Genomic DNA, 23316 nt, shown 5'->3' with positions numbered 1-23316 from the left:
GCATATAATCTCATGCTCTTTCTCTTTGGCAAATATTTTTTCTGTGAACCAAATTTTTCTCCAAAGACTACTTTATGAGTACACAGTTGCCACCAGGGAGAGCCAAATCATGAACCCAGACAGTCAGAATGAAGAGTGGGGTAATCACTATATCATGCAAAAATAGATTTTTTAAAGGGAACGTTTTACTTTAAATTTCACTTCTTCCTTATCTAATGAAAGAAATAGAGATTGTGTTTTAAAGCACTTTGATGTTATATGAATTTATTAGGCGTAAAACAGCTTTTAAAAGGAAATTATTAAAATGATGAGTCAGCTTCAAAAATCTAAGTGTTTTGGTTCAACTGAGTGCAATTACTCACATTTGGTTATTCATTATAAATGCTAGGTTCTGTATCTCATTTTTCTTCCAACTCTTCAAATTTTATGTTCATCCAACAGCTGTATTCAAGGTAAATCTGCAAACTGTGGATCATTTTCTCTGCTTCTCGGTACCAATTGCTAGGAATGATGCTTCATTGTTTTTCTCTTCAATGGCATCATTAAAACTCTAGTCAGTTAATCATCAAAAGAATTACACAAACAACTTTTTCAATTGCACCAAACATAACAAAGCTTGTCAAATTTATTTTTATACACAATTTCCATGACAATAATGAAGCAAACACCAATGTCTGTCAGGCATCACAGTTTCTGCGTCAGTTCTATATTTATCCATCCTAAACTTGTCAAAATATCATGACGATTCCTATGCAAATTTATTTGCTTGAAATTTTGTGTGTACTCTTACCAAAAAAAAAAAAGGATGCTTGAACAATATGCATATCTTTGAACGTTCAAACCTAAATGATAACTAAATGTTACCGGGAATAGAAGTCTGTTTTTAAAATTTTTATGGGTATGTAGTGGGTATTTTGTACTTCATGTGAAATCTCTTTTAAAATACTCTCATATATTGAGTCATTAATACAGTCTTATAAATCATCCATTGCCAATTAAATTATAAGACATTTCTCTGATTCTGTATCCTATGATACTAAAGGAGAAAAGGAAAAAGAAGGATTAAGTGAATTTCTTGTACCTTTTTTCTTACCACGAGGTCCCAGAATGTGATCAGTACCTATGACCAACAATAGATTCCAAACTGAAAATGAAAGAATACATCAGACAGGGATCCGAGAAGGTGAAAGAAAGTCCTCAGCTTAGGCAACATCCAAGCCCACATTCTAATTTGGTTACTAAATTGAGGATATTTGAATATAATAAGGGTTTGTCAACTAATTGGCCCACAGACAAACAACATTGATCTGGGCAAATTGATGCTATTTCTCTATATTTGTGCTCCAAAAGATTATTTCTTGGTTTTCCATTCCAATATGACTTAACTCTTCAGTGTATAGATAGGCTATTTTTAACAGCAGACTCAATAAAGTTTTTTTCTTTTTACATTCCTCATCAAATTAAGTAGATTATACTAGTAGAGTTTAACATAAAGCATACTTCTGTATTTTTCTCTTGCCTTAGACAGCATTAAAATTTTAAAATATTGGAGGTAAAAGCCTCTTCTCTGAAATAAAAAAATCACATTTTTAAGCACATAATAGAGTGAAAAACAATTTCCTCCTTATTATTCAAAATAGTGTAATAACAAATCTTAATATTAAAATTAATGTGCCATAATCAAAATAAATCACGAAGTAACAGTGATTAAAGCTATATTGAAATATAGTACCAGAAATTCATACTGGAAATTAACTGTTTTGTCCTGTCTTAAGAAGGTTTTAACAATAACTAACAGTACAAGTTATAATGCTTTACCAATTTGGTTAAATTTGCCATTGGCAAATGCTCAGAAAATATATAATGTTCCATACTAAATAAGTACTAATGTGTTTGTTCTGTTTGGATCTTTTTGTATTAATATTTTCTATTGTAATGCATTATTTATGCATAAACAGTAGTATACTTAAGTTACTAAGAAAATAATATGAAGCATAACATTAAGCCCATCACTCAGCCTTCAAACAAGACCATTTCCAATAACTTGCATTGACCATTTCCAGTAACTTTCATCTACCATTGTGCCATTCTCCTACCCCAGCCCCCTTGCGTCTTTTTTAAAAGATAACTGCTATTCTGCATTCTGTGTCTCCCAGCTTCTTGCTCTAGTTTTATCATGTGCCTAACGAGTATATTGAAGAATTTGGGGATTGTTTTTACATTTTATAGTTAGGGTTAATAGTGTGAACTTCCAAGACTTGCTAGTTTGTCCTGATGCTTCCAAAGGTTCATCCCTGAGGTCATGTTTAGCTATAGGTCATTTTTTTATGGCTGCATATATTCAATTGTGTGAATGCATTCCAACTGTTTATTCATTTCTCTATCAAAGTGCTTTTGAATCATTTCCAGTTTTAGGAGGCATATTTCTTCCCGTTCCCCTTCTTTCTCTCTTTTTTTCACACAAACATTGCTTCTGTGCTCTCTAGGGTGTACACGTAAACTGTTCATTAAATATGTGTTTCTTCTTTATACTGGGCACACAGCTAGACTACAGTTTTCAAATCTCCTTGGAATAGCCATGTGACTGAGTTGTAGCCAATGTAATGTGAGTCAGAGTCTGGTACCTCTGAGATACAGCTTTCAAGTCACGTGTTTGCCCTTCCAATGGCCAGGAGAACAGCGTCTCTTTCCTTTTTCTCTTTCTCTCTCCACCAGCAGAAAATAAGAGGCTCGGAATATATCGGAGGCACAACGTGCAAATAACCTGGGTCTCTGAATGTTCACCTGGAAAAAGTCTCTCGTGGCAAGTGATACATATTTGGACTATTATTTGAATGAGAAATAAGCTTTCATGTTATAGATCCCATTTACACATTTTGTAATGTAGTTGATAAAACTATTCGTGTTCCTCTAACTTAGTGGTTCAGTGAGTAGAATTTTTTAGCCCTTAAAGGAACATTTGACATTATCTGTCACATATGGCACCACAGTGAGGTGAGGTACAATCTGAAAGCACATTGCATTCTGTGCCCTGAGCACCTCACTCTTATAGGGGCTTGCTCCTGGCATCTAGTGAGTGGAAACCAGGATGCTGCTAAACATCCTAAAATGCAGTCCCCCACAGCAAAGAATTATCTTACCCGGAATATCAACAGTGCCAAGCGTGAGAAAACCTGCACTGATTAATATACAGATAACAAATGAGAACTGAATGAGTGGTAGTTACCCTACTACAGCTTAAAGTCAGCTCTTCAGATTACATTTCTGTGGCCATCTGATTTCATCCAATGGTTCAACAATCCAAGTTCACCACAGTGGGCCAATTAATTAAGTAAAGAATATGTCTTAAATGTATGGGTTTTTTGTTTTACTTTTTCGAATTACACACATGCTCCTAGAAAGTACAAAATGCAAGTGAATAGAAAAACAATTACTCCCTTTTTAGGAGTATTTTATCATATATATTTAACCAACCAACAGATCAGGAACTAAAATGTAAATACTGATCTTTGGTAATCCACAAATTGTTTAATGTTCACAAAATGGAAATTACTAGACTAAGAAAATTAAAGTGGTTGAAGTATGACATAAAAGACAAAAACAACCTGCTCCCATAATCTGTCTGTATCTTACCATGTGCTTCCAATATGTTGTTCCAACAGGACCTGGGTCAACTAAGCCTTAGGTTTGGTGTCTGCCCAGACAGTAATCCGATTTATTAATTTTCCTGGCTGGCCTTGATGTTTGGCTAGAAATCAAGCTCTCTTCCTACTGTTGTGCTTCCATTTCTCTGCTTCCTACGCCAGGCTCCGTTAAAGATTCATTATATTCAGGGGGTCCAAAGGGAGGCAGTATAGCAGGGGCAGACGCTCTGACTCAAATATAATCTTTACCACTTTCTAAAATAGAGACTTCAAACAAGATGGAGTCTTCTTGTGACTTACCTTCCTCTCTGTAACATGCTAACAGTAGCATAATGTGAGGGGCAAAAAGAAGTAACACATGTAAAAGTCTTAGAGCAATATCTACACATAAAAAAGCACTCCCAAAAAGGTCATCTTTATTATGCTCAAGTACTTCATTGACTATCTTGCTTTCATATTTTGGGGTTTTCTTATTCTTGTCTGTGTGACTGCTTGTTTGATTTATATTTTACCAACTAGTTTGACTTCTAGTTCCTGATCTTTCTTCTTGGCCATCATCTTCTGTTTGACTACCTGCTCTATTTTTTGTTCTCATGTTGTATATATTATTGATTCACCCATTCATTAAACAAATGTCTCTTGGGCACCAACTATATTCTACTGTAATTACTGCAGTGAATAAAGCAGACAAAAATATCTGCTCTCATAGAACTTAAATTCTATGAACTCATAGAACTATCCTCATAGAGCTTAAATTTTAGTGGACCTCCATCTGTATCTTGAATCATGACAAGACTCTTGATTTCTTCATGGTTACAGATCTGATTTCCTTAGCTGAGCTTTTAAATTCAGTGTATCCGTTGGCTGTTCTCAGTGTGCCTTCTAGCCCTGTCAGATATAAATAAATGACAACAGTTGACCAAGTCCTGACCTTGGTTCCAATTCCATAAGTTGCAAAAATCACTGCACAGAAATTAAAACTAAGGCAGTGCTGGGTGATCATTTGTCTGGTTCTTGAGACAAGTTTATTCAATATTTCACTAGGGTTGAAGCAGATAAAAAGTGCTAGAGGTAACAGACTACATGAAAAGTCCAAGAAAAGTTCAGGGGGAAGTTTAGCCTGGGATTCTAAACATTGCGAGTTACCAAGATCAAAAGGAGGACTTTTCTGGGTGTACCATTGGGTACAGGGCATTTGGAAATTTTCTTATCATTTGTAGATGTCCTAGAGATATTCCTACACTTCTGACATTGTACTTTTATGTCATTGTTGTCCAGGATCCCAGTAAAAATCCCACTCTGACAAGGGTTTTTTAATTATATTTGTGGTGATTATATAAAATACAAAAACAAGCTGGATAGAGTATATGTCTGATAAAATACACCAATTCATACAAAAATTATGTTGGAAATCCTTTGCTATTATAAAGCTATCTAAAAGTTAATTTCCCTTTTCAAGCTTTGGTTTTATGCATTTTAATGTTTCGATTTTGAAAAACAATCTTAAATTACACAACTGGCTTTAAAAATGAATAATCATGCATTTTCTACATCAGAGATATGGGGCCTTAAACATATCTTTGAAACAAACAGAAGATCTTTACTTCACTACTGACTAATGCCAGATGCCTTTTCAGTACACAAGGGAAGGATTAACAATATGTAGGAACATGTAAATGGAGAAAATAAGTCACAAGTGCCAAAGGCACCATAATGATTGCCTTCCTATGAAACAGTAATCCCAATGTTCTTCAAATAGAAATTGGGGTTCCTCTTGGGAATATAAAAATCAAGTTTTGTAACAGTTAAGGGCTATTTTGTGAGAAAATTCCAAATGACTAGATGGAAGAAGAGCATGCATGCTCCGTCATTTATATCAGAATAGTTGTGCTTCAATATAAAGATACTGAGCATCGAAACCTACCAAGTGAAACTTCCAAATTCTGAGCAGGAAGTAGTAGAGTCAGACGATGCTGAGTACTTTTTTGTTTGCTTCTGATGTGGACATTATGTGTATTTTCTTTCAAATTTGTATAACTTTTGGATTAGCTATGTCAGTTTATAGGTGGAAATTATTTTCCAAGTGAATGATAAGGCTCAAAAACAGTGACATAATTATACTATATTTAATTAAGGTGAAGTACTTTGTAATCCACATATTTGAAATTTATGTATGCCAAGGATTAGAGTAACATTCCTCCCTAGTTCCAACTAGTTCAATAATGAATTTTATTAATTCTTCATGCAGCAAATTAATGCACTACTGGAAGAGTTTAGTCATATTAGGGTGCGTGTCAGCCAGATTTGACTGTCTAAGATATGACATGTGAATCTCTCACTTTGTCAATTACATAAATTGCTTTTAAATTATGCTGTAGATCTGGAAACTATCTTACAAAAAACAGCAAAGACACTTGCTAAGCATCAGAGGCCACAAACTATGGATTGTGCGACTTAGCTTTTAGTAAAAGCAGACATACAAAGGTGGCACATCCAAAGATTTTTTTCTGTCTCATATAGAAAACCATATGAATTTAATCTGCTTTTGGATATTCGTGTGAAATTTGAGCAACCTAGGTTACATACACGCCTATAAATCTTATCTTTGAAATAGGAGTCTCAATATTTCATTGCAAGGACATGTGAAATCCTAGAATCTTGGTCTATCTAGCATCTGAATTAGGCTTGTTGTAGAAATGTTTAAAAGTATTCCATCTAGACTACCCTTGTATGGATAGCCTTCACACAACTGAAAATGACGAATGCAACATGTAAGAGTGTTTCAAGAACCATCTTTGTTTAGTTAGTGCTCCTGTAAGTCCTACACTTCTAAGCACCCCAATTTTAAGCTTTTAACTAAAAATATAGAAATAAAATGTTTTAACAGTTACCTTTCGTTATTTTGCTAACCGGTTAAAGCAAAGTGATGGAAGGATTCTTCAGGGTAGTGAACTTTCTGTTCCTTGGTGAAAGATTGACTGGATATAGGCTGCTGCCAATAAAGTAAAGAGACTGGCTTCATTCAAAAACAGCAGCTGTAGCCAATAAAGTAGTTTAAAATGGAATAAAACCACTATGTCTGCCTTTCATTGCCTTTGATTCGTCTCAATAAAATTTGCATTTAAACATGGTAGAATTAGCTTGCTTTGCTGTGCTTCATATAAAGAAAGCTTCCCCATACAAAGAAAGTTTAATTTCTTTTCCAACATTTATTTTCATTATACTTTATTACCACTGCGTATGTTGGCACTTTGCATAAACATTCATTAGCTATGGTACAAAAAAATATGTGTGTGGTCAATCTAAATAAAAGGTAAATATTTGTTTCAAAAATGCTAGTTTCATTTACATTAAATATTTATCTTTCATATACAGCAACCAGATGTAACCTAAGTTTAGTCTCTTTCCAGTATGCAGTATTTAATTAGAATGTTGCCTTAAAATCTTATTGTCTGTAAAAAAACAATGTACCTTCTGAATTTAAAATATTAATTTAGATTCCATTAACTAGGTTGTTGGTTTATATGTGACATAATTTTGCTATTAGAGCCTTGGCAAAGTAACTATATGGAAGAGTCATCGTATTATTTATGTTAAAGAAAGTCTTCAAAGTGAAGCTATTTAGCCTTCTCTAATAAAGCAAATAATCATTTCTTAAATATAAAAATTGTATGAAAGAAGTAGTAAGTGTTCATAACAGTATAATACTCATCTATTAGAACATAGCCAATGAGTGTATAATAACGGCAAAGCAGATGAGTACTGATAGGTTTTACAAGATCAAACTGTATAACTGTAGAATAACTGATGGAAGAAAAAATATTCAGTCCACTTGGTTATGTATTAGCATTATTTAAATTGTATTATTTAATCTTCATTTTAATTTATAAAATTGTATTGGGGGAGTCACTTTTCTTTAAATTACCTAACCATATTTTACCATATTAGGAGTGTTAAACTGATTCTAAATTCACTAGGATACAATAAAAACATGTAAATTACATAAAGCAAAAATTATAAATTTTGGAGTAACTTACGAATTCAGATTGTATTTTCAGGTATTAATTGATGCTTTCACTGCAGGAGAAGGGGAGAGATGAAAGGGTATGAAAAGAATGAGTTATTTAGTTTGGCTCTACATGACTGAAATTCACTAAAGGTAATTGACAACTTTTCCTTTGTCATGCCCAGCCTGGATCTCAAACCAGTTAGTTTAAATCATCCCACGTGGTGAAGTTTATCCATTTATAACACACTTAAATCTGGGAAATCCATAGCTACATAGCATTAACAGCAGGTCAACAGAGAATTACACCTGAAATGCAAAATAAACAGAAAAAGACCAGTCAATCTTAGGCTTGTTAAGTACATTTTTATTGATTGTATTTTCTTCCTTCAGCATGAATCAAAAGGACAAAAACTGGTCCTGTGGCTTTTACTCTTTCATTATCCCAGACAAGAAAGAAAGGATAGTATAGAAAACAGGAACATAAAATAGCTGTTTCTGCAAAAATGATCACCTTCCTCATAGCTTCATAATTTACTCCATAAGGTCCTCAGTTCCCGTGATCGCAATGATGGATGACTCCACTTCGGTTACAGCAGGCAAAGATGCTGCCATGTATCACTCTGCAGGATACACAATAGAACCAACGAACCAGCAGGACTGAGTGGCACGCAGGGGTGCCAAGGGAATTCTCTTCAGTGGAAGAGTAGATAGTCATTCCCTGGAATTATGTAAAATGCAGCTTGTAAATATTGCTCCCATTGTGGACACGTGTGTGTGCAACTTGACAGAAAAGGGCAATGCTGGCACAGAAGAATGCAAAAATATTTTCCACTTCAGTGCCTGTATTTTTCACACGGCCAGATTCTACATTAAACAAAGCCCTAGCTCGATGCCCCATGAATTGTTGAGAATGTGAGTATATATATTTGAGGACAGAGGAAAACCATTAATGGTTTCATCATTGAGATTTGGTTTACTCTGGAGCTTGTAATTCGATACTAAGGTAATGCTAAATTGTTTGGTGATACTTGCTTAAATCACATTTCTGAGATCACCACATAGCTTGTCACAAGTCAACATTAGATTTGAACTGACTAAATTAGTATGTGAAAAAATACCCAGCAAATTTTAGCTGTTCTATCCATTCCACCATCTGTTAACAAAAGAAGCCTGGAATTTCCAGACTATGCAGGGCTATATACTCACTCCCACCCCTGTCCTGAGCAGCTTGTACAGGAAAGAAAAATGCAAACTACCCATGCTTTACACATTCCCACATGATCTAATAGAAATGTGCCCTGTACAGAAAAAGGTTTAACACCTATGTCCTAATAGGACCTTCGTAGCTAAGGCCTCGCAGCAGCAAGGGATAAGACTAGTTGTTAGTAATTCCTCTGAATTACTAGCAACCAGCAAGAACAACTTCTCAGCCAGCTCTTACGACCGATTGACAAATCCTTTTTGCCAGGTTCTTCTGTATCTTTCTTGTATGAAAGCTTTTGTTCTACAGGGAGCCCTGGGGATTTTTTTGTTTGGTTGGTTAGTTGTTTTTTTTTTTTTCTTTTAACTTCTATGCAAGAAACTTTCTCTTCCTCTTCCATACTGACAGAGGCAGAGGCAGAAAAGAAAGTAAAACTCATAAAAAGTAGTCTAATGACTTTCCAGGTGTCTGTACAGTCCAGGCACCACATACAGTCCTGACACTTTTAATTTATACTGCACAGACACACAACAGACTATCAGTCTGTGTGTGGTGTGTGTATTAGGGATGGGAGATAATCTATAATCTTACTTAAAGTGATTGGTTCTCATGACAGATGACCTCTAAAAGTGAATGAATCCAAAATGTGAGTTTCGTCTTTTACATACTGAAGTAGCTACTTTTTTTTTTTTTAATTATTTGTGTGTTTTTAATTTGTTTTTATTTTTTGGTTCAGGAAAAATAAATGCCACTAAAGATGAACTGGTAATCATAAATGATACTTTGCACCTTTTTTATTCTCAGAGAAGAGATATGAAACTTCTGCTTGAGAATGGGTAACAGAACTCTGCTTAGCTCTCCGAACACAAGCTACACGTTAACTCAGTATTTCCAACTGTGTTTTATGAAATGCTAATATTTGAAAATGGGGTTTTGCTGTGAAGCAAGTTTGGGAAACACTCATGAAACAAAGTTACGTATCTTTACTGAATAACTTCACAGAACCTGTCATATGATCACAGTCACTGCAAATATCAAGAAGGGATACTGTATGCCATTTTTTCTTTTTTTTTTTTTGTTTCTGCTTTTTGTTTTTTAACTTTTAATTTCAGGAGCACATGTGCAGGTTTGTAACATAGATAAACTTGTGTCATGGGGATTTGTTGCACCGATTACTTCCTCATCCAGGTATTAAGCCTACTACCCATTAGTTATTTTTCCTGATTCTCTAACTCCTTCCACCATCCAGCCTCCAACAGGCCTGAGTGTGTGTTGGTTCAAAGTGTTCTCGTCTTTTAGCTTCCACATACAAGTGAGAATATGTGGTATTTGTGGTTTTGTTCCTGCATCCGTTCGCTAAAGGTAATGGCTTCCAGCTCCTTTCAAGTCCCTGCAAAGGACATGATCTCATTCTTTTTCATGGTTGCATAGCGTGCCAGGGTAGGTATGTACCACCTTTTTTTATCCAGTCTTATCATTACATATATTTGAACTGGGCACTTTTGTTTTCACTTAAAATCTTTTAATATAATGAGGAACTTACATTCTGAATAGTGTATTTTGAAAAATGCTACCTGAATGTTGCATTCATAAGTATAACCAAGCATCTTTTGATCTTATATTTTAAGCATTATTGTCCGTGTTTTGCTACAACGCAATGCCATGACCTGAACAAGCTTCTGTTTATATATTTTATGTCCTTTCCCTTCTGCTGATTTATAGAATTCGAATTTTGTCTGAGTTGTCCTTTTCTTTATCTGAAAAACTTCTAAATCTCTTGGTGACCCCTGGTGACTAAGACCTATGTGGAATGAATTCTAACTCCCTTACAGCTACAAGAGCACAGGCTCTGTTGTGTGATCCAGAACTCTGGGTTGTCTTCAGACCACTTTCTAAAAGAAATGCATCCCATTACGAATTGTAAAAGTAGGCCGGACGCAGTGGCTCACGCCTACAATCCCATCACTTTGGGAGGCCTAAGCAGGTAGATCATTTGAAGTCAGAAGTTCAATGCCAGCCTAACCAACATGGTGAAACCCTGTCTCTACTAAAAACACAGCATTAACTAGGCGTGGCGGCACACGCCTGCAACCCAGCTATTTGGGAGGCTGAGGCAGGAGAATCACTTAAACTCGGGAGGCAGAGGTTGCAGTGAGCCAAGATCGCGCCATTGCACTGCAGCCTGGGCAACAAGAGCAAAACTTCGTCTCAAAAAAAAAAAAAAAAAGGTATAAGGAGTTGTCGAGCTTTAATTTAGACTGTTACTTATTAAAATACATCTTTTCATTTTACATTCAGAGACTCAAAGTCAGTGAAGGAAGGTGACCGTATGTAGTGGAAATAGCATTCGACTGAGAATCAGGGAACTAATATTTAATCATTAATAACAGTACAACCCCAAAAAGATACATTCAGGTCCTCAGTTGCTCATATGTAAGATTAAAAGTGTATGATTCATGCATTTGGAGCATGAAATGGGAAATTGAAACTGAATAAGGATTAAATCATAGTGGCTAGTCCTTGCTTACATACATAAGACATTCTTACTGGAAATGGAAGTCATTTAACAGCAAAATTTTATTTCCTTTTTTTCTTAAATTTTACTTAAAATATATAAACAGAATATATATAATTAGTCTGTTTGGTGACACCTAGAATAATTAAGGCAATGTTCTTGCCCTGTTTTGAAATTATAATAGGATAATTATATGTGCTGCTTACTACAAAATGGGCAAGGAGATCAAAGCCCTTTGTTTTTAGCATGAGTGTTAATCTACAGGCTTTTTTCCCATTAAAAACAGCCGTTACTCTAATAGAGTCAGAATTTCATTGCACATCTTTCAACACATCAATCTACCAACACAATGCTTTTTAGTGCCTTTCTGTTTGAAGACGAATGTGTACCTACTTGTTAGAAATCTTGGCACCAACTCTTCTCTGTATGTAGAAGATATAATAGCTTGACACTGAAAGAACTTAGCTTTAACAAAATATACCCATTATGTGTCACAGCTAAATTCTTCTTGGCAAAGAGAAAAGGCATAAAAAAGAAAAGTGTGAGTTCATGAGAAGAACTCAAATTAAGCCTTTTAAAATTCCTTTGGTTTAACTACCTATGTTTCATCCATCGTTCAGTAACAGACATTCATTATACCTTTTTATGATTCATTGCTATAAATTTTTTTTATTTTAAATGTGTGTCAATGTTACCCTCCTAACTTGCATGTGAAATTCTTTATACCATTACAATATTTTAAGAGAAAACATCACCCTGTATATTTTGAAGATGTACTTCAAAATTTGTGCTTAAAACCTACTGACAAAAAATTAAAATGTTTGCCACTTCTGTGGTTCGTGAAAAGGTTTAGTACAAACCTCAATATAAAAAATAAATATATTTTATCTTGAAAGGGTAGAAAGACAATTTGTTGAGCAAAATCAAGTATTTTTTATTTTGAACATGAAGGAAATGTTTTGCTTTATTTTTTGGGTCACTACATGGTGAATCTGTTCAGGTTCTGGTGTAGCATTTCACTTCGACCTTACAGAGGCATAATGAGTAGGGTTAGGGGCTGCAGTAAGCTTGTTGGAGATGTTAGTTCCTGCTTCAGGGCATGCAGATGGACTCCCGGGAGCCCCGCGACACTGAGTCTTGTTCTACCCGCAGACACTAGAGCAGGTGCGTGCGGCTGATGGGGCTGCTCCGAATGGAACATACCACAGGTGATGCTAATTAAGGAAGCTCAGGGACTCGGAAGGAGCGCACAGTTTACTGCTGGTGGTGGCGTGCCAAAGGTTAAGTGAAAAGCAGGATTGTCTGCTGGCCTGGGGAAGATAAGAACACAAAGGGCACAGAAAAGGATTTGAATATAGGCACTTACCAGTGTGCCTTTTAAACTACATAATGCTGCATACATTGCTGTGCTTTTAGCAGTAAAATTGGGAGTTCTTTTATGAAGGTACTAATTTATTAACATCAATTTGTGTTACCATTTAAGTAGTTACACTCTCATTTTTGTTTTGTCTTAAAACAGGAGCATCAAGAAAACATTAGGCCAACCTCAAATAAGCTCTGATTAAAATAAATATCAGATGTATCATATCATGACAAATAGTTTTATATAGTGCAACTTCACGTCCACATTAAGAAGAAAAAAATTAATTTTAACAGCATACGAATTAATTTTTCATCTTTCCCTAATGTACTAGTTATTTTAAAAAATATTTATTTAGAGAAGTGAACACTACATTCCACAGAACAGAACTGAATTTTTATTGGCATTACGATCAAATGGCTAATTCTAATAATTATAAACCAGAATTAATTCGTGTTAAATTTATTGTAGATAATTTTAAATTGTATATATACTACTTCATTATTTTACTTTGAATAAATTAACCTTCAAGAAAGATGATCTAAAGAACAAGAATGTGAAAATAAGGCAGGTATATAGTGTGAACATTACAGGTTTCAGCACGGTTTACCATAGAGAAGCTAGCTGATGATAAGCCACGCACAGATTACCTAAAGTACACGTGGTATAATTGATCATTCTCAATTTAATTAGTGTCAAGTTTGTTTTTGTTATCTATTGTGGCTCCACAGACGAACCTAACATTTGATGGCTTTAAACCAGAACCATTTCATTTGCTTAAGATTCTGTGGGTCAGGAATTTAGGGGGTGGGTGTGTCTGCCTGAGCATTTCCTCCACTCCTTGTCGCATTTCCTTACTCGTTTGGTGGCATTCAGCTGGGTTATCAGCTGGAGGTCAGGTTCAGTTGGAGTACCGGGCTGACTGGTGAATGAATTCAGCCATGCCTAGGGTGTCTCAGCTTGAATGGCTAGAACAGCTCAGGGCTGGCTGTGCCCCTTACTCTCTATGGCTCTCCAGTAGAAGATGGATGAGAACCCCAAGAAAACGGAGTTTCAAGCTGCAGATAAGACTTGGCCTCAGGGGTTACACAGCGTCATTTCCGCTGCCTTCTATTGGTCAAAGCCTGTCACTAGTAAGCCCAGATTCAAGAGGAGGGGCCTAATAGATTCTAAAGCTTGATGTGGGAGTGGAATGGGAGATATTATAGTGGCCGTCTTTAGAAACACAATCTAAATAAGTTGAATATCTTTTGTTTGCTACCATAAGATGCCATATATTTCCTGGAATTCGCATTCATAACTATATTAGACCTTACAAACATTAAATCCTGAAACATTGGAAATATCCCAGAATATTTCCTTATTAAATATATAAATTTGAAACCATACTAAAAATAGTTAAATAGGAAGTCAGACTCTACACCCCATTACCCTGAAGCAGTGCAGCAACGGTTGTTTCAACAGGGAGCACATGTTCACCATTACAAAGCCAAACCTCAGTGCACCTGGCCTCTTAAAGCAGTCTAAACTAGAGTGAATAAGATAAACTGCTACGGGTGAGAATTTTCACCCACCACTTAGGAATGGCTGTTACTTAGAAACAAACTACTGGCATCTGGCCAGGCCATATTGGGAAGTACCTCATTGCACTTGAGCGCAGTCATTTCAGGGACTTTCTGGGAAAGCATCACTGAAGTCACAGTGGCACCAATTTCCTAAAGGGTCTAAAAGAAGGAACTTCAACACCCACAGGGTGAAACATATTTTGTCTAAGATTATTGCAAATAATTGAACTAAAACAGTGAACAGTAATAAAGTAAATAAAAGAGACTGTAAGAAGAGAATTTGATGTTCATCTATTGTAACATTCTCACTTCATTGGTTAAAACAGTGAAGCTTTGAGAAGAGGAAGAACCCACCAATTGTCAAGCCAAGATGCTTGACCTGATTCCTTTCTACCTCTCACTGCATCCTATTGGCTCAGGCAGCTTGTCTCTGTGTCTCTACACCTGGGACTGGCAAACTGTGGTCCGTTTTGTAGAGTTGTCATCTAAGGATGTTTATTTTTCTCATTTTCAATAGCAGAAAAAAGTAAAAAGAAAAAATATTTTGTGACATGTTTTGTGACATACAAAACTTAAATGTTAATGTTTATGCATAAAGTTTTATGGCAACATTGTCACACTAATTTATGTATTTCTTGGGGCAGCGTTCACACTACAAAGGCAGAGTTGGGCAGTTTGACAGAGCTCCCTTTTGATTCGTAAAGCCTAAAATACTTACTCTCTGGTCATTTGGAGAAAAAGTTTCCCTAACCCTGCTCTAGGCTTTTCTTTCTTTTGATCTATTATCCATTCTCTCTTTCCCTGCCCTTTGTTTCCTCTCTTTTGCAATTTCTCTTTCTCTCTCTGTCTCTTTTGTTCCTTTCTTTCTTCATTTCTTCCTTTTCTTTCCCTCAGACTTTCCCTTTCTTACGGTAACAAGCTGCTCCCCAGCTTTTCCTTTGACTTTTGCATATGCTTGTGTCCTATGCAGGGTGCTTTACATCTATTATACCCAAACAAAGACTTTGTCCATTATTTTTCAAAATGGCCCTCAACCCCTGAAGCAGACATTTGTTTCCTTATTCTATATATGGAACAATCTACTCAGCAGTGTCTTCCACACTGGAAAATTCACCTGACTCAGAAACACGTTAAACCATATCATGTTAACCAAAACAGAACAGTACTTCCTCCTGGGCTTTAAGAATGTGCACGGTACGGTTCGTCACCTTCTGTGGTCTTTGCTGACTGTCCCCCTTTCAGCAGTATCTTTCCTCATTACTTTATCGAAAGGTGCAGAGCCCCCCACTTTCTTTCTCCTTCTTTGTTTAAATTTCCTCCATTGTGCATATATCTGAAACATATAACTAATTTACTTATTTATTTTCTTTCTTCCCCACTAGAATGTGAGAGCTTCATGAGGTTAGATATTTGGATCCGTTTTGCTAAATGTTATGACCTATTGCCTGGAACCAAACAAGCCCTCGGTCAGTATTTCTTTAATGAATAAAATAATAAATATTCAGCTTATATGCAAATATAACAAAGTCTTAATAAATTAAAAACTACATTACTTACTTGACTTAGTCAAAACTAATTTTTAAATGTTAGAATAATGACATTTCTAAAACTGAAAAATAAAATTGTAAGAGTTAAGCACAAAAAAGCTCTATATCTTCTAACTAGACTTACATTTCCATTTCCTCAAGTAAAATAAAATAATACTGCATTATTTTACTATACCTTAAAATATTTAATGTGCTCAAGTGACAAGACAATCAATGCTTTAACATTTGCTCACTCATTTTAAATGTCAAGAAATAGGGAAAGAGGCTAGGCATGGTGGCTCATGCCTGAAATCTCAGCACTTTGGGAGGCCAAGGTGGGCAGATAGCTTGGGCCCAGGTGTTTAAGACCAGCTTGGGCAACATGGGGAAGCTCTGTCTCTATAATAAATACGTGTATTAGCTAGGCATGGTAGCACATGCCCGTAGTGCCAGCTACTCAGGAGGCTGAGGTGGGAGGTTCACCTGAGCCCAGGGAGGTCGAGGCTTCAGTAAGCCATAATTGTGCTACTTCCAACCTGGGCATCAGAGCAAGATCCTATAAGAAAGAAAGAAAGAAAAAAAAACAAAGAGAGAGAGAGAAAGAAAGAGGGAGGGAGGGAGAGAAGGAAGGAAGGAAGGAAGGAAGGAGAGGAAGGAAGGAAGGAAGGAAGGAAGATCAGGGAGGGGAAGGGAGGGAGAGAAAAATATTGAGAGAGAAAGAAAGAGAGAGAAAGAAAAGAAAGAAGGAAAGAAAGGAAGAGAAAGAAAGAGAAAAGAAAGAAAGAGAAAGAAAGAAAGAGGGAAGGAGGGGGGAGGGAGGGAAGGAAGGAAGGAAGGAAAGAAGGAAGGAAGGAAAGGAAGTCAATAAATGAGAAGAGACATATGATCTCAAACTTATAGAAAAACTATAAGTACAGTAAAAATCACTGTATTTTCTGATCAATAGCTCTAAAAATGTCTTTACAGCCAACAGATCTATTTCAGAGTCAGGCATTGCATTTGGTTGTCTTGCGCTACTTCCTTCAGCCTGGAACAACCTATTTATTTTTATTTAATTTCTTACCTTGATACTTTTGAAGTTTACAGACCAGTTATTTTGCACAATGTTCCTCTTTTGGGTGTGTCTAATGCGTTTTTATTTTCAAAATCATGTTATGTGCAGGAATCTCATAGAAATGATGCTATTTTCTTTTCGTTACATTCCATCCAGTGTTATCTGATTTCAATTTTCCCCTTTGTTGCTAAAGATAAACTTTGTTCACTTGCTTAAGGTGACATCTGCCAGCTTCTCCATTATAAACCTGCATATTCTTTTTTTGTCATTTTTAAGAGTTTTGGGAGAGGGTTTTTGTGAAACTATGCAAATATCTCATATTCATATTCCTTATCAAAGTTTTCAATTAGTTATTTATTTAATGTATCAGTATGGGTTTGTAGTTTACTAATATAGTCATTGGGCTATAATCTATTAGTAACATGATTTGTTTTGATACCTAATGTGTTGCATATTTGTTCAATGAGAATGCTTCAGGTTGGCTGTTGTACAGTTTTGATGTTTCCATAATGCTTTGAGCATGTCATTGCTTTCTGGCATAATAGGCTATGCCAGGCTCATCTTGTGTGTTCCCTCTCCTAGCCCTGGTATCATGTCTATCATTTCCATTGGGTTGTCACTGTTCCCAGTTTCTCTCAGCAGACACAACTAGGTGTATATGCGGATATATACAAAATCCGTGTTACCATGGCTTTTCTTTCCACATGAGACTCTGCATGTCCAACAAACTTGGGTTGCTCCGTTACTCGGTAACAATTTGTTCTTTTAGAGCTCTCAGAAGTGCAATTAGTCACTATCACTTGCTCTTTCAGTAAAAGAGGTGAGTGGTCAATTTCACCTGCAATTAACAAATTACTGCATGGTTTCATTTGCCATGCTTGAGCCCATGTATTTTTAAACATTATGTATACTGCATTCAAAACATCCAGAGGAAGGTCAGGGACAAGTTTCAGACCATAAATTAATGAATTTGAGGCAGCACATGTCTTCTTCCAGAAAAGAAACAGCATTTAGAAATAAACATAACAGAATATATATATGTAAGATATATTATATATACATATGTGTGTATATATGTAAGATATATGTACATACGTGTGTGTATATATGTAAGATATATTATATATACGTGTGTGTGTGTATATATATATATGTAAGAAGCACAGAATGCCCACATAGTGAAGTGCAGAATTGCAGAGTGGAGTATCAAGGTCAGCACCTATAAGGCTCCTTGGCTCCTGCAAGGGCTCTCATTTCATAGACCGTTTATTGCAGTGTCTCCACTAAGCATGTTTTAAGGAATGAATATCAGTGTCCCTATTTTCTTTTTTTTCTTTTTTTTTTTGAGACGGAGTCTGGCTCTGTGGCCCAGGCTGGAGTGAGCGGCGCCATCTTGGCTCCCTGCAAGCTCCGCCCCCCGGGTTCCCGCCATTCTCCTGCCTCAGCCTCCCGAGGAGCTGGGACCACAGGCGCCGCCACCGCGCCCGGCTAGTTTTTGCATTTTTAGTAGAGATGGGTTTTTGCCACGTTGGCCAGACTGGTCTCGAACTCCTGGCCTCGTGATCCACCTGCCTTGGCCTCCCAAAGTGCTGGGATTACAGGCGTGAGCCACCGCGCCCGGCCCCTATTTTCTGTTTTATTTTTAAAGGAACAATAGATAGATACGACCTCTAGATAGATGATAAAGATAGATAGATAGATAGATAGATAGATAGATAGATAGATAGATAGATTGAAAAAGATGGCCACTAGATTTTTAAAAATATTTTTTCCTAATAAATTTAACTCATTACTGAAATATTTCATTTTCAGTGAAAATCCAACCTCAATTGTACAATTAAAACAACTTATTTTAAATTTAATATAGAAAGAATAATTGTTTTGGGGTTCCTCTTTGCTCTCATCCCTGTGCCCACCATGACCAAACCTAATCTCCACCCTGTATCTCGAGCCCATCTCAGATATAAGATTTAGATTCTCTCATTTCAGTAACTTGTATAATGAAAGTGAGGGAATGGCGCTATAAACGGTTGATTGTGAAGGTAGTGCTTGAACTTTGCTGCCTTACAGTTTAAAGAGCAGCTTTGGTCATTTGCCATGTGATGAAACGTCCTTCGTATGAGAAAAATGGGATTTGATCCACTGTTCTAGGAAAGTGTGTGATGGCATGGCTTGGGTTTGTCCTTTCACTGCTCAGAGAGAAATTTTAAACATTACAGCAAAGAGACGAAAGCATGAGGTGTTCTTCAAAGTCTTCGTATTTAGCCCGATTTCACAAGAATTAGGGAACATTACAATTTTGGATGAAAGTATTCAAAATCGTTAAATTGTTTTTTAAAAACTTATTTTTATATTACATTTTATGAAATTACTGACAATTCACTTTTTTGCCACAAAAGGTAGAAAAGTCTTTAGAATTTGCCTGATGAGGTCATGTCTTTAAAAGTTGTGTAACTCCTATTTCTAGCCCCTCTTGGAACTAAAGGTGACTGTGTACAGAATAACTCTATTCCTCTATATCCTGTTTGGACAAACCATCTTTCCATTGATTTAAGCACACTTTCAGAATGAAACATAATTTCTTATCTCAGGAATTCCAAAGTTTAATTGAAGAGGCAAGCTTATATTGAATAATTTAGCAAAGCAGATTCTGATTGGCAATAATAAAGTAATTCAATATATAAAAAATAAGAAAAGAAGGAAATATCTGTTTCATAGTTGTAATAAATAGAACTTTACCATGCAGAATAGAGAGGCATTCCTCAAAAGATTAAGAGACATATAAAGTAAATGTAAATGTAAACTATAGGGGTTTTCTTAGGCAGAGAGTCATGCTTTAGGATGATGAAGGTGATGCTAGTAGTTAGGTTCCTTTGGAGAAGGCAAGACTAAAAGTAGAGTTATCATTTATGAGATCCAAGAAGCCCAAGAAAAGGAAATAAGAGCCCGAGCCACAGCAGGCACAGGCTGTTTTCCTAAATAAAAAGGAACGAATAGCTAAATGTGACACAAGTCAAGGTATCTTTTAGGCAAGTTACACTTCCTCTGAACCCCAACAGAAATCAAAGACAGTCACCCTACAGCACTCCTTGCCTCTCTTCCAAGGATAGAGATATGTATTGTTTTTTAAAAATGTAAAGGGACTATATCACTTGACTATGTCTCTATCCAAGGTGAATTTATCCAAAAGCACAATTTTGGGGTACTTGTATGGGATATAGTTTAAACCCCACTGAATCTGATTTCTCACCCTCCCAAACACTTACCTTTATTTTTTTTCTCTATATTTGTTTGTTTTTGTTTCCTTAATATATTCCGGGAAATTTATTTTTGGGTTGTCCTACAGGAGAAGTTATGATGAATAGAAAAGTGTGAAGAAGAACCTTCTATACTCCCAAGAGTATAGGGCACCCAAAATATCAGTGTGGAAGGGTCGCATAACTGATACTATCGAGTAACACATTCTCATTGTTAGGCTAAAAAATTACCTTCCTCATCAAACTTACCTGACCGCACGTTTGATGTTGTTTGAGTAAAATATAATACTCTTTTATTTCCCAAATACACACACACACACACATACACACACATATATTATATTTTGGGAAATATGTGTGCTATAGAATCTACATTTATTCACTTCTAAAAATTGCACTTAATCAAAAATGACAAAAAAATTGCCAAAAAGACTTGGTAAAGTGATCACCTGTATTTAGTCACATAACTATTATTTAGTCTTAGTAATGAAAATAGAAAAAAAAAAAATTGCTGGGCACAGTGGCTCATGCCTGTAATCCCAGCACTTTGGGAGACAACGGCGGGTGGATCACCTGAGGTCAGGAGTTCTAGACCAGCCTGGCCAACATGATGAAACCCCATCTCTGTCAAAAATACAAAAATTAACTGAGCGTGGTGGCATGCACCTGTAACCTCAGCTACTCGGGAAGCCGAGGTGACAGAATTGCTTGAACCTGGAAGGCAGAGGTTGCAGTAAGCTGAGATAGCACCACTGCACTCCAGCCTGGGTGACAGAGTGAGACTCCACCTCAGAAAAATAAAAAAATAAAAAAGAAAGAAAGAAAATAGAAAAAACCAACAGACACTAAAAGATAAGAAAATAGTATGTTCATTTTGGTATCTAATTCAAAATTTATTATAATGAATTTTAACAGACATCAAATGCGTGTGTTGAAGTTCACTGAATGTTATTCAATATTTGAGAATTGTAGACAACACACATATTTTGTTTGTAGCAACGTTTGATTTGCTTTGCATCTATATATTTGCATTTATTTAAAACAAAAAACATCAAAATATATTTCATCTGTTATTTGGAAAAAACATTGAGCAACTAATTGTCCAAATATTTCGCTCAATTTTGTAATTTTTAGTTAAAATGCTTCTTATTTTAAAAAACAACTTATTTCAAAATAACTGACATTTAGCATTTTTATATTTTTTGGAAAAAAGTGTTCATACACATCTATTTAATTTCTAGATGCCGTGAGGGAATCGTCACTGTATCTGGAAGCCAGATGCCAAAGATGTTCGGTTATTATCAATGTATCTATGCATGAAGGATTAAAAATTATATTTCATGCCATAATTTATCTAAATGTTCATTCCTTTGGAACACTGCTTTCCACTGATAGTAACAAGACTTGGAACAAAATAAAATAGCAATATCATATGCATTTTCTATTTCTGCACTTTCCACTTCTGGAAATAGTCATAGGATCATTTTGTGACAGATTAATATCATCCATGATCCTAAGTCGCTAAGAATAAAAGTGTTAGATTCTTTGGATTAAATTACCATAAGGACCAAATTTATTTTTTTAACTGATTCCCCAGAGAATCAACTGATTTTTAGTTTTACAGCATATGTATCACATCTCCATTTATTTTGCCTTAATGCTCGTTCTTTTTATCCTTCAATAGCGAGGATGAGAAAACCTGGATGCATATGGCTATGGTTGATTTGAAAAGTACTTTTTAAACATTTGGAAGTTTTTCAAAACCAAAAACATATTTGCCAAGTGATCTTTTTCCCCTACATTTGAAATCCATGTGCAACTTAAAAGAAACTTAGACCATATGTAGTTCATATTCACTTATATTAAAATCATGAAAATTATATTTAATAGCTCTTTGACACACAGGGAGTGTTTGAATTAAGCTTCTCTAAATTTTATATTTTTCAAAATACACTATGTTTTCTATCTACCCTCAACCACTCCTCACTACTCTCCAAGAAAATATCAGTTTTAATTCAGGAGATGTAAGTTGGATGTTTTCAGACCATCAACAATGATGAAGTAATAAAAGAAAAAAAAAGCATTTCTTTTTTTTCCAATTTTTCTCTAGCTTTTGTTTGTTTGCTTGTTTAAATATCTCTGTGCAAGTTCTGAACAGTTTTATTTATATCAGAATCAATAATCTGAGGAATGAAATAAATTGCTGCCTTTGTTGCAATAAATGAGTTTATGCTTAAAGAACATTAAGCACATGAACTTTTAAAAACGTTTTAATGTTTCATTGTAAATGATACTGGAGCCTTGTATTAGAATAAATAAGGTAAACTTACATAAAGAAAAACTAAAAATCTTCTCCTTCTCATCCTCTGCATTTGCAACCCCACCTGCACTGAAGTAATCCATGTCAGTGGTTTTGTGTCCGTTCTACCACACCTCTAATGGGTGGGATTTATGTGGTGTGATTCTTTGTCAGGTACAACTACACATGAATAAAAGTAGGTGTGATTTAGAACTCAAGATTAGGTTTTAAACTAGTAGTGAAATGGGAAGAAAAAAGGAAAAGTAAAGTACACATCAACTAATGGCAGAATGGGGTATAGAAGGGAGTCACCTGTCTATAAGACATCTGTTGACCCAACCACTCAGCTACCCCATCCACACATGAAATAACAAATAGACAAGTGCAATGAAATTTGTAAGTGTGATGGAAAGGTCACCACGTGATTGCTACTATTATAGCATTTTATTATTTTGTTCTCCCAACGATGTATAGATCAAACTTATACTACAGGTTGTTCATATCCTTTAATGAAATATGCATTAATTTATGAATTTGATAAAATTCTAACTTACTACAATGCCCTACAAATAATAGTTTGGCCTGTCTGTGGTGATGCCTGTTCCTGAAGACCTTTCTGATGTTGAATTACTAATATTGTTTTTCAATGTTACTATTAGGTGGGTGCAAAAATAATTGCGATTTTTGCCATTAACTGCAATTACTTTTGCACTAACCTAATAGTAATTTAACATTCTGTATCTAATGTTTGTGGACATTGATTGAATATGCAGTGTTCTGGGGAGAAGTTGGTGGAAGAGATGCGTGTTGTTTTGTGAATGTATTCTGAGGGAGAACAGAAAACAGATATACATGTAAGAAAATAATGGATCTTAATCAAATGCAC

This window comes from Papio anubis, chromosome 2 (assembly GCF_008728515.1).
Source record: "Papio anubis isolate 15944 chromosome 2, Panubis1.0, whole genome shotgun sequence".
Classification (NCBI taxonomy): Eukaryota; Metazoa; Chordata; class Mammalia; order Primates; family Cercopithecidae; genus Papio; species Papio anubis.
This window is presented reverse-complemented; position numbering follows the sequence as displayed.